We start from the raw sequence: 12,086 nt of genomic DNA, 5'->3' as shown, positions 1-12,086 counted from the left end.
CTCTCTCCCGCCTGCCCTAGCGGCAACAAAGATGCAGAACAAGTCTATAGATTTTGTCCTGTTACTTGGGATTGGACTGGCCTTCTTTCTGCCTGGCGACAAAAAATTTTTTTAGTGTAATTATCTTTTGAATAATTAAAGAAAAATGTTGGCGGAGCTTAACAAGAAGCAGGGTCTGAGAGAAAATGAAACAGAGCTGCAGGATCCAGCGTCGCGACATATTTTCTAAAGTTTTCTTTGAAAATTCCACAGGGCCAGGGTGCAGCCAGGAACGGGAACGGTAACGGGAACCAGACCCCGCCCAATCCCCAAGGGCACGCCCTCGCCGCCCACTCGGCGTTCAGCGGCACACGCTCGGAACTCGTAATTTGCTTTAAGTTATGCTCATTATGCGCCAATTATTTGTGTCATGCAAAGGAAAAAGAAAAAAAAACTCAACCAAATTCGAATCGGGCCAAGATTCGGTCGCTTGCGGCCAAGAGGAAGACGTTGAACGTTAAGCACTGAGCGCTTGGCACAGATTTTGCTCGGTTGACTCTCGGAATCTTTGATGCCGCATACCTCATACCTAGGGTCAGATTTGAAGCCGGTTATGAAGCGGTTAAGGCGGTTCTTAAAGTTTATGCCAACAAAAGTTGAGAGGTTGCGGCAGGTAGAAATTTATGGGGAGTCTAGGGAGTTTCCGCTGAATCTAATAAATAAATAAGAATACTCTTAAGGGGCAAGTATATAAAAAACCGACTAAAACTCGCCTCGATTGTAGGCCAACCCCCGGCTCACTAGCTTGCATCGTTCGGCTGCATATTCAAGAATAAATATGAACCTATCCAATCCCAGTAAAGCATCTCCCACAGCCATTTAAATCCCTGCAAAAGACATTTACTTTACAATTCGATAAGGAAACAAGTGCAAATCTTTCCGTGCTAGATTTTAACTTATACATTTGAATGATTTCCCTTATCCTGTCTGGGGCTAAATGGGTTAAGAGACTTGGCTGCACTCTCAGCGCCGTTTGATGGCGCTGAGAGCAGAGTCGTCCCACGTGACCAGGCACTGCTGCTGGATCTGACTCTGATTCTGGTCTCTGTCTTCGTCTTCGTCTCTGGTTGCAGCAACGGGAGAGTTACACGAAACTGTTTAGTTTATACTGGAGGTTGTTGTCTTAGGGACCCAAGTTGACGCTGTCCCCCAGCTGCTGCTGCTGCCGCTTCTGGTGTCACTCTTTCCGGACTCCTTCCCCTGTTGACACACCATTACTGCAGCTAATTAGAGGAGTGACCCCAGTGACGGGAGCGCATTTAACCCCCCAAACACAGTGCCACCAGGCAAGCACCGGCACCGGCACCCATACCCTTACCCGTACCCTTACCCATACCCGCACCCGCATCCGCTCGTCGTGGTCCGTCCCAGCTCCCCTTCGACCTGTCATGTGTACGGAGGCGAGTGGGGTTCGTTGTTGACGCCTTGCACGTTGCACGTTTCTGTTGCACGTTGCTGTTGGTGTTGCTACTGCTGTTTCTGTTTCTGTTGCCCTGCAGTCAACTGCCTTCACACTTGGCAGGGGGCTCTCCTGCCTTCTGCCACCCCATTGCTTTCCTTTCCCACACCCCCCCCCCTCCGCCGCCCCCCACTGGCTTGTCAACTTCCTTCCACTTCTCATTTGTGCGGCATTTCCGGTACAATGGCGGTAACAATGAAGGGAAAGCCCCGCACTCGAAGCTCGACGCTGTTTGCTGGCGACGTTTCGCTTTCCGCCTGGGCTAAAACCATTTCTAGACTCCAACCAGACTCAGTATCCATATTCCCCGTATCCGTACCCCCCCCCCCTTTACCTTTACCAAATTCCGGACTAAGAGACAGAGACACAGAGAGAGAGAGAGAGAGGGAGAGGGAGAGAGAGACTCTGCTGCTGCAATTGTCTTTTCTTTTCAAATAGTTTTCGCCTGCTCTTTCTATCTTTTGCTGCTCTCTCTCTCTCGCTTTCCGTTCGAGTCAAAAGTTGGCTCAGTTAATTCATGAGATTTCACGGTTTATCTCACCGGCGTCTTCATTCCCAGCCGCCCCAGCACCTGCACCTGCACCTGCAGCACCTCCTGTTTGCTGCTACTCTTTCTCAATTTCTCTGTGTTTCTCTCTATCTCTCTGTTCTCAGTTGCTCCGTTGCTCAGTTCGCATCGCATAGTTCACAGTTAATTAGAAAACTATTCCGCGTGCGGCCCCGCTTTGCCCAACTTCTGAACTCTGAGCTCGACTCCGTCGCAGGCCTCTCACAGTCGCTCGGCAGTCGCTCCGAGAGTCGTTTAATTAGAATTTCCTTGCCGGAAAAGTTATGAATATTCGATGTACGAGTACACACAAAATAGTTATTTTTGTTTCCCAAAATCCATTTTCTGTGTAATTTCATTCCAGCAATTGACTGGCGCCTGAAGCGGCAAAGGCTTATACTTTTGATAGATTCTTGATTGGAGCAGATTTTTGGGCGCCTGGGTGAATGAGTGACTTGAAATAATCAAGTTTCAATCCAAATGCCACAATCCAAATTAGAAAAATTCCATTCATTTAGAAGTAGTTATACTAGTGTTCTTTTGTGTGGGTTTCAGGGGTCCTTAGGGGGATTGATATTATTTGTCTTGGCTATGAAAAGTCATACAAAACTATAGCTTCTTGACATTTGGTTGGAATATCTTTGGCAAAAAACCATTTTCTCTCACAAGCACTTGTTTTTCTAACGATTATTTGCTCTAATATATGTTACACCTGGATCGAGAATTTATCCCTTTATTGGAACTTCCAATCAAATTTATTACACCCTCCTTAAAAGTACCCTCCTGCAGATTTCCATTTAAATTTCAATTTGTTTCAATCAAACAGTTTTCAAAAATAAATTTCATCAATTTGTGGCTAAAGATATAAATAAATATCAAATAAATTCAATAAAATCCAAGATTATAAGAAAAAAAGAACAAAAGCCGCAATAACTCCAGATTGACATTCAATGGAAAGGAATAAATAAATATAAAGCAGAGATTTTCACCACAAGTTTGGGCCAGGGATCAAAAGTAACTAAGGAAACCATCAACTATGGAGGCATCCTAAATGAAAGTGCGGTTCATAAATGGCAGAACAGATACCGCCTTGGGGCGCCATCGCCTTTGAGCGATTGCAATATCAACGAAACTTGTAAACAAATATTTCCGAACACACAAAAAGCCGTTCCTTCAACCGCAAAGTGTTTTCATTTATTTTTGCCAGTTTCCATCTTTTTCTTTTCTTTTTTTTTCCTTTGCAGCTCCCAGTTTGGAAAATTTATTGGATGCAGCCAAACTGATTTGATTAGAAACGCCCCTTTCGAATCTTTAGCAAAGTTGTAACGCCTCCATCTCTGCCGTCATTACGCCCAGCCTTTACCTTGGGCATCCACCCCGCCCCAAAAAGGAGCCTCCTTGCCGTATCCTCCCCCTTGCGTTCTGTCCGTTCTGGCCATTTGTTCGGCCTTCAAGCCCAACGCTTTTGACGGTCGCCTGCCCAAAAGCAATCTCTTAATTTGTTTACAAGCTTTGCTTTCGGCTTTTTCTTCTTTGGCCGTTCGTCTTTCTCGCCCTAACCCTCATCCTTATGGCCCACCCCACTGCTATCCTATCCTATCCGTATCCGGTACATCCCCTGCCTCTCTATGCGCTTTCCGCTAGTTCTGCAAACCTCAAAAATATGTAAAAAGCCAAAGACTCGACGTCGACTCGTTTGCAACATTTGCAGCCTCAATGGGGGCAGGCACGAGCCGCAGTAGAGCTGGAGGATGGCATGAGAGGAGGCTCTGATAGAGATCTTGCTTTTATTTGTTACTTAGCATATTTTCACCTTGAGGGCAAACAATCTCCCACTAGACACATACACAGACACACACAGACACACACACAACCACCTACTGCCGTAGTCGGTCGGAGCGTATATCCAGTCGGAGCGAAAGTAATAAATATTTTTTGCTGCGCTGCTCTCGAGCTGCTTCAGCTTAAAAAACATTTCCATTTTTTCAGTTCTGTTCCACTCCCCTCCCCTACCCTCTGTCTCTTTTTTCTGCTGCACAAGATTTTGTTAGTTGCCTTGGCTTTCTTCTCGTTTTTTTTTTTTTATTATTGGTGTATGCCCTGAGTGCGGGAGATGGGTAGCATTACTTTAAGAGCATGTTGGCCACATTATGATGCAAAGCCGCCATTTGATCGGAATAATATGGGGATTAGCTGAGGCCAGACAGGGTCTTTGATTGGGGTGTCTCCAGGCGTGGGCGTGGCATATCCATCATGCATTTGTTTTTAAGATGAAACACAAGTAAATCGGATATGGTATCTTAGGAATATATGTATATGGCTATGGAAAATAAACAGCATATTTCTCTGAGTTATATTTCTATAAATAGCCAGCCTCTTCAGTCTTCAATTTAAATCAAATTTTAAAGTGGGGAGGGAAAAACATTATCCATCAAAAGAAACATCAATCATACGAGTACGAGTATGTAAGCCTGAATTCTTTCAATATGAACAAGAATTCACTGATTACAATTCACTCTCATGGCATAACCCATTTCCTCATTTAAAACCGATTTCCTCTTCAACTGCCAACAATTTCACTTTTTCCCAGTTGTTCCGAGCAAGGGATGCTGGTCCAGGGAACCCACGAACCCGCGAACCGCAAGGACAAAAGATACAACTGTCTGGAATGAATGGCGGAGTAACGAGAGTATCAGCCATTTCATCACCTGTTCGATAAGCTTTTCATGCTCTTCCTACCTACTATTCCGCTTTCCGCACTCAAACGATATGGCGGCGGTCGTTGGCTTATGCCGGCAATATATTCCCCCCCGCTATCCTTTCTACTTTCCCCTCTTTATGTACAGGTACTACATGCATATATAAATTATTATACATATACATATACATATATTTATGTGTATTTTTTGAATTTAAATGATTGAATTGCCGTGTGCCAAAGTAGAAGAAGAATGCGACAGATGGAGATGCAGATGGAGATAGAGATGGAGAGAGATGCTGAGGATGAGGCTGACTGCCATTTGCAGAAATATGAAAATTACCTTTAATATGAAAAGGCAGACAGTCAAACACAGAACACAGAACGAGAGAGTTTTTCACCGGGAGCATTTCCACGCTGCCATCAAGATAGGCCCGAAAGACAGACAGACAGCCAGAGACAGTCGGAGGAGGAGGAGGAGGTGCAGGTGGTGGTGGAGAGGAGCCATGAGGCTCTATTTTATTTTTGTGCTCTGTGCCTTTATGCTCGTATTTCTGTTTTGTGTTTGCATAAAAGTGAAGTGAGGCAGATTGCGCTCGAGTGCGTTAATCAGCGCTCCTGGGCAGGGCAGCCGGGCAGCCGGACAGCAGCCAGCGAGGGTCCTGGAGGCCTGGCACTAGGACACCGTAGAAGAATCCAATCCTCGCCAGCGGTGACTTTTTCCCCGCTGGTCAGCACGGACCCCTACAAAACAGATTATACTGATTTCATGCTGGAAAATCAAAAAATGAACGTGCGGCAATTTACATACTTAAGTTGGGATTACGGGGGAGCAGCAAAAGCAGCAGATTTTTCTTCTCTCCTCCACTCCACTCCACCGCTTTCCATTTTCCCTTCTCTCGTTCTCTCGCCCTTTGCTTTGTTGTTTCAGGGCTGGCCTTGGCCAAAATTTATTGGCCACATGTTTTCCCTGCCACCTTCGTGGCAGTTGAACAATTTGCCTTTTTTGACAATATGGCTTTTCGACATTTTTCTGGGTAGGCGGAAGGGGAGGGCCCGGCCCGGCCCGTCCCCGCTTACAACAAGGAATTTCCGGGGATTCCATTTTTAATTGAATTTTGTGTTGTGCTCGGCTGCTATTTTGCATTTTGTTGGCTTATTTGCTTCCTTCTTATGTTGGATAATTAAAGTGCCCCAAGCCAAAACCATTGCATACATATTTGTGATTTCTGTTGGGTCCGCGTCCCACACCGCGTCCATGCAAATGACTTCCTTTCGGATGATTGTTTTAGTGGGAAATTTGCGTGGATTTTCCATCTACATCTACATGGGGTTTTTTTTTGTTATTTTGTTTTTTGTTTTCTGGGGTGATGTAGCATCAAGTTGATAATTTTCATAATTTTCAGCGCCAGACAGCAACAATAATTATATTAAAAATGGAGGATGGGAAAGATGGATGGAGCTGTGCCGGAAAGGGATATGGAAAGCTGGCGCGCCTTGCAAATTGCAACTCAAGTGATGGCGGGCGGAAAGAGGCGGAACATATACATATATATTCGGTGGTGCGACTGAGAGAGAGATAAAATAATGGGGCAAAAGAGATAGATGGATAGAGTGATGCTGGGAGAGAGTCGGTTAGAGTGGGGGTTGAATGGAATAAAAGAGAAAGAGAAAGAGAGCAACATTAGAACACTTAAGCACTTAGCAGAGTCCCCTGCCCCCTACCTACCCCCCCACACCAAATCCCCTGAATCGCCACTGTTGTGGGAGTAGGAGTAGTAGTTTCCCTCTCCCTCGCTCTTCCTTTTTGGATATTCCAAGCACGTTCCAAAAAAGCGATTCGCTGGAGATTCCCCACACGAACCAAACAAATCGCTTAAGTCTTCATTTTATCAATTTTCTCTCTCGCAGAAATGGGTTTTAATTCCTTTCGCATTCTTTTTCATGCCATCCATCAGTGAGTGGGTTTTCAGGCTTTGAAAACTTTCGATTCGGGTTTTAATTAAGTTGCTATTGAGGCATAATGGAATTTAGAAAAAGTTTTCGAAAATATACTGCGTTTGTTTGGATTGAGAATTTAAGATCAAAGTGCAATCTGGAAAATATATTTGAAGATGGTGGTAGTTTTTTCTACAGGAAAACGTTATAGACAATATATATCTTTTAAACCATTTTATAATTTCCACAACTGATATTTTTCATATAAAAACCCTTAAGTTCCTTTGATTAATTTGTTATTTTTCAACCCCGCAGCTAAATTAATGCTTCCATATAAAACCCCATTTATTTGAAAAACGGGAAGGGATTATAAATACAAAGAAACGATTATTAGACCTATGGTCTCTCCTCTTCTGAGCGTAAAGCAAAACATTTCTGGGGATCTTCTTTCAAAGAAAGCAGAATACTTTGAAAGTTTAAAATATGCGTTCAAAGAAAATCAAATCCCTTTCTAATTAATGTACACCAATGTAGACCTTAAAATACAGATTATAATTTTTGGGAATTTTAAATAATTATGCGAAGGTCTCGGTAATTTTTTTAGGGGCTATACAAGTTTTTTAAATTGTTCATTAATAAAATGTGACTACTTACAGGCAATCATCACTCTAGTCCTTGGAAATCTTCGTCTTTTCGTCTTGAAACACCTGAAATTGTATTGAAAGAAAAAACATTAATAACTAAGAAACATTTGATACATAAATATGTAAAATCTATACATCCCTTGTGATGATGGAATATTGTTGAAATTAATTTTACAGTGATCGATGCATTTTCCATCTTTAGTAACGACAATAATATAAACGTATTTCAACCCCTTCTGACATCAGATATTGTTGGAAATTAAAAGATTCTAGAATGTAAAAAAATAAAATCTGCAAAATCTCTTAATGCCCGCTGGGCATTCCCTGGAACATCCCCATTGCATCGGCATGCATATGAGTGTGTCCCATCCCCCCTTTACTATTTCCCACACAGATGCATCTGTCTGGCGCCATCAGTGTATTGGTGTATGGGTGCATCTGTGTGTGTGTGTGTGTGTGTCCCTCCGTTGGTGCATCTCATTCTTGTTATTTTTATTGTAGCTCTGATTCGCGCTTTATTGCATTATAATTGAATCTTGAGCGCACAACTAACGCAGGAAACGTTGGCTGACTGGAAACCGTTTCCCGGTTGCTGCCCTGTCGCCCTGCCCCTCTGCCACCCCCTCTACCCCCACGGCCAGCTGTTGCACTTAATGCCAAGTGTTTAAAAAAAAAAGGAAGAGAGAGAGAGGGAGGGCAGGGCAGGGCAGAGCAAGAGACAGAATGGAAGTGAAGAGGAAGTGAAAAGAAAAAGTGAAGAACAAGAAGTAATATTTACTTACTCCCACACCGTCCACCGTTCAGCACGGCAAACCATTCGACAGTCGCCATTCATCTCTTTTCTCCCTCATCACTTTATCTCTTTCTTTCACACAATATACCCATCCTGCTCTAGGAAATCTCTTCCTCCCCTCCACCATCTCTCACGCTCTTTCGCCACTCATTGCCAGCGAAAATGCAATAAAAATTGTTTTCCCATAGACGGTGGCGCGACGCTGGCGACGGCGACGTGGCGGCTGCTAAGCAAATGTTGTTGGAAATGAGCTATAAAAACGGGAAATTGTATTTTACAGTAAATTTTTGCAACACACAAACTAGCTAGACCTGCCACCGCCCCCCCTGGCCACCCCTAGCCCTCTAACCCTGTAGACCCGTCTCCACCCAATCTCTGCGGCACGTCAACGCTTTCCATGCTGCTGTCGCAGATAATCCGTTGCTGAGTTGGCTTGTCTTGACTTGGCCTGACATTGGCTTTGGGTCGGCGCTCCCCCCCTCCCGTCCACCCCCATCCCCATCCGCATACGCTCCGCTCCGTTCCGTTCCACTCGGTTCCATTCAGCTCCCAGGTCCAGAGTCCAGGTTCGCCCTTATCCGCCTCCCCCTCGCTCCCATCCACAACTCTGCTGACTCTTCCAGCGTGGCTTTATAAGCTGCCAATATTAAAATGATGACAAGTTTATGGCAAAAAGGCCAAGGCGGAGGCGGTGGCAGGAGGAATGGCATCCAGAGCGGAAGAGTGGATTTGCTAGCAGAAGAATTTAATACTCTGGTAGATCGAATGATTCTATAGGAGGTACTACATAAAAGTAGGGTAAAAGTAGTAAAAGTGGGGATCCAGTTCTGGTAGAACTTGGAAGGAAATGCATAAACATTCATACGATATCTTCAGAATTAATAGTTTATGTTTTGGCAGATCGTTTCTTCAGAAGCTATGTATATAATATCGTAATCAGATCTGTAAGGTGTTTACCTCCTCCTGCTTTACCTTCTACGATGATGAAAATAAATACATTAAAGATTCAAAGATGCTAGAAATAACCATAACACCCTCTTGAAGGGTACGAAAAGGCCAAGGAGGGGGTGGGCCAAGGGATGGGGGATTGGCATAAACAGAAAAGGAAGCAGACGGAGGAAGCCAGCGAAAATGCAATTCATGGAAAGCTGATGTCTCGTGGCTTTATTTATAGGCAGCCCCGCTCAGCAGCCCCTCGACTTGGACAATGAGAATTCTAAAATTCTTCCTGCCATGCTGGTTGCCTGGCTAAAATGATCAAATCATAAATAAATAACCAAGTGCAATCTGGCAATTGTGGAACTATGTAGCTGGTGCCGTTCCCTCTACAATAATAGATTCGTAGTTTGCTTATTTATTCGGGGCATAATGGCTTTTACTCAGTGCAATGTTGTCAATTAGTGGGTTCAAAGTGGGTTTCCTTCTTTGAGGGCTGGCTGTGAGATGGTACTGTGGAACTAGTTCTGTTAAATAAACTCTGGAAATGATTCTGAGACTGACTTGTATTTGATTTGGATCGCATAGTCCTGGAATGAGTTACTTGCTGAGAAGACTGATTCTAACGCGTCATAAACTCCATTTTCTTTGAATTTACAGACAATATTCGCAACAAATTCTTTTCTATTTAATCGTTTGGCTATCACTAGGGAATTAGTGTACTTTTTTTATAGTTTCTTAACTCCAAAACTATTTCAAAAGCTATCAAGAAAACCTTTGGGTTGCACCCAAATAGCCTCCCATTTTCCTCGCCCAAAATTTACGTGCATCGTTTTTGGTTCATTTCCAAGAGTTGCCTCATTGCATCCCTGGCGTATCTACGAGTATGCAACAAGGAATGGTGGGAATGGATGGGGGGAGGCAAAGAAAAGAAAAAACGAATTACATAAATAACTGCGCAGTGTTTGTGCCATTTTGGTTGCCACATTTGAATAAAATATGAATAAAAACCGAAATGCATTTAGTTGGGTGGCAGAGTGAGGAATAGGGTATATCCCTACCATTTGCCTGCATTTCCCTAGTACTACTGCCACACCGTCTCCCCCCTCCGTCCCCTGTAGCGACTAGTTTGTCACCTTTTCGCTCTTTTGAAAAGGTCTTACAGCAAGACCGGGGGTACGTCGTCGCATTCGTTGCATTCCCTGCCACGCCTCATCCTGCCGACATTTCTAGCCTGGCTCTTGCCATACAGATACGAGTACGATAATATTTGCATTCAGTTGAGCCTCCTTCCTCAGGCTCTACCTCTGGCAGTGCCTCTGCCCCTGCCACTGCCTCTCTCGTTCCTGTTGCAGTCTATTTCTTCTTTTTTATTTTGCTGTCAAAACGTCAGCAATGTCGTCCTCGTCCCCGTCCTCGTCCTGGTTGTGGTCCTGCTTCTAGGTCCTGGTCCTGGTGGTCCTGATACTCGTCTGGAGCTCGTTCCGGCGCAGCGTTCGCTTGGCTTGGCTTAATTTTGGCTAGGGAAAAGTGCATAAAAAATCTGCGGCGAATTTGCAATTTGAATTCGACTGCGACCCTGTCTCCTGTGACCCTCTTTTCTTCCTGTCCCCTGTCTGTCGTCCTCTATATATACTCGTACCCGTATTACCCCATTACCCCCCAGCCCCCCTGTCGTCGTGGATGTGTGTGTGTGTGTCAGTGTCTGTCTGTCTGCGAGAGAGTTTGTCCTGAAGTGTGTTTGTGTCTCCTTTTATTGAGCCCAGGACATGGTCGTCGTCTCGGCTAGGCTTTACTCTGCCTTAGTCTTTCCTTCCAGCCACAGCTCTTGCCTCCGCCGCTGCCGCTCCTCCTCGTCCTCCTCCTCCCTGAGGCTCCCTGAGACGTCGCGTCTTGGCAGGCAGTCAGGCGGCTATTTAGGAAGTAATTTTCGCGCTTTCATCGCAACTTTTTCTCTTCTTAGTCCTGCTCCAGCGGACTGTCTGTCTACAGATCTTTTTGGGCACGTTATTTGTGCGCGGGGCTGGCGGCTTGGCTCCTTTAATGCATTTTTAAAAATGCCAAAATGCGCAAATTGAAAGCGACTCCTCGCCGGGTCTCCATTCCCTCATCTCATTTCATCCCATCTTTCCCTCTGCCCTCTGCCCTCTGTGCCTTTTCTGGCGCCTCACATTTCTGTGGTCGCCTCCTTTTGGCCGGGTCACGTGCTTACAGAGCGCCCAGAAGGGAGGGGGAGCTGCCGGCGCCGAGGTGCGGACTGGTCCACACGCAGGCATAATTTCAGCCACTGCACTCAGACTTAATGAATATTTTAAGGGACAGCTTTCATATTACCTGCCACTGCATATGTTATATGTACGAGTATATCTGTATTTCCCACTCGTCCCTACTGCCCCTGTGCCTCAGCCTCAGCTTCTGCCTCTGCTTCTGTGGCTGGCCAAATGTCACAAATGAGCATCAAATGTTTGTCAAGTTACCATTTTTTTGTGTGTTTGTTTTCTACCCTAGTGCTAGTTGTTGTACTGCAGGAAATGCCAAAGTTGAAATGGAAGTGCGCGAAAATGTGGACCGAAAATGCCAAAAGGAATTCATTTTATTCCGAAAAATGTCCCAGTTGTTCAACTGAATTATGGTCTAGGCTTTAACAAATTGTGCATACTCGTATCAGGATGTGGAAAAATATGAAAATACATATCTGGAAGGATGCTAGAGCCACAAACGCAAGCTACTTATCAAACAAGTCCCAAAAGAAAAAAATAGGACTCTGATCAAGCCGGGAAAACTCTTAAAGCCTCCTTCAAGTTTAATGATTCTGAGAAATATATGAAACTGAAATGTTCACACAATCCTCTTCAAATTTTATTATTTCCTTCCAGGAACTAACAAACAAAATTTGGCAGAACATCAGGAAAAAGAAATATCAAATGCTCTTTCGTTCAGATGAAAATTAAAATAAATTTCCATATTACTTCCGCAATTTCTGAAATGTTGATGAGCACCGAGCATCGTATCATTTAAGAGGCGTATACATA

The sequence above is a fragment of the Drosophila pseudoobscura genome, chromosome 4 (genome assembly GCF_009870125.1).
Source record: "Drosophila pseudoobscura strain MV-25-SWS-2005 chromosome 4, UCI_Dpse_MV25, whole genome shotgun sequence".
Lineage (NCBI taxonomy): Eukaryota > Metazoa > Arthropoda > Insecta > Diptera > Drosophilidae > Drosophila > Drosophila pseudoobscura.
Note: the sequence above shows the minus strand (reverse complement) of the source record.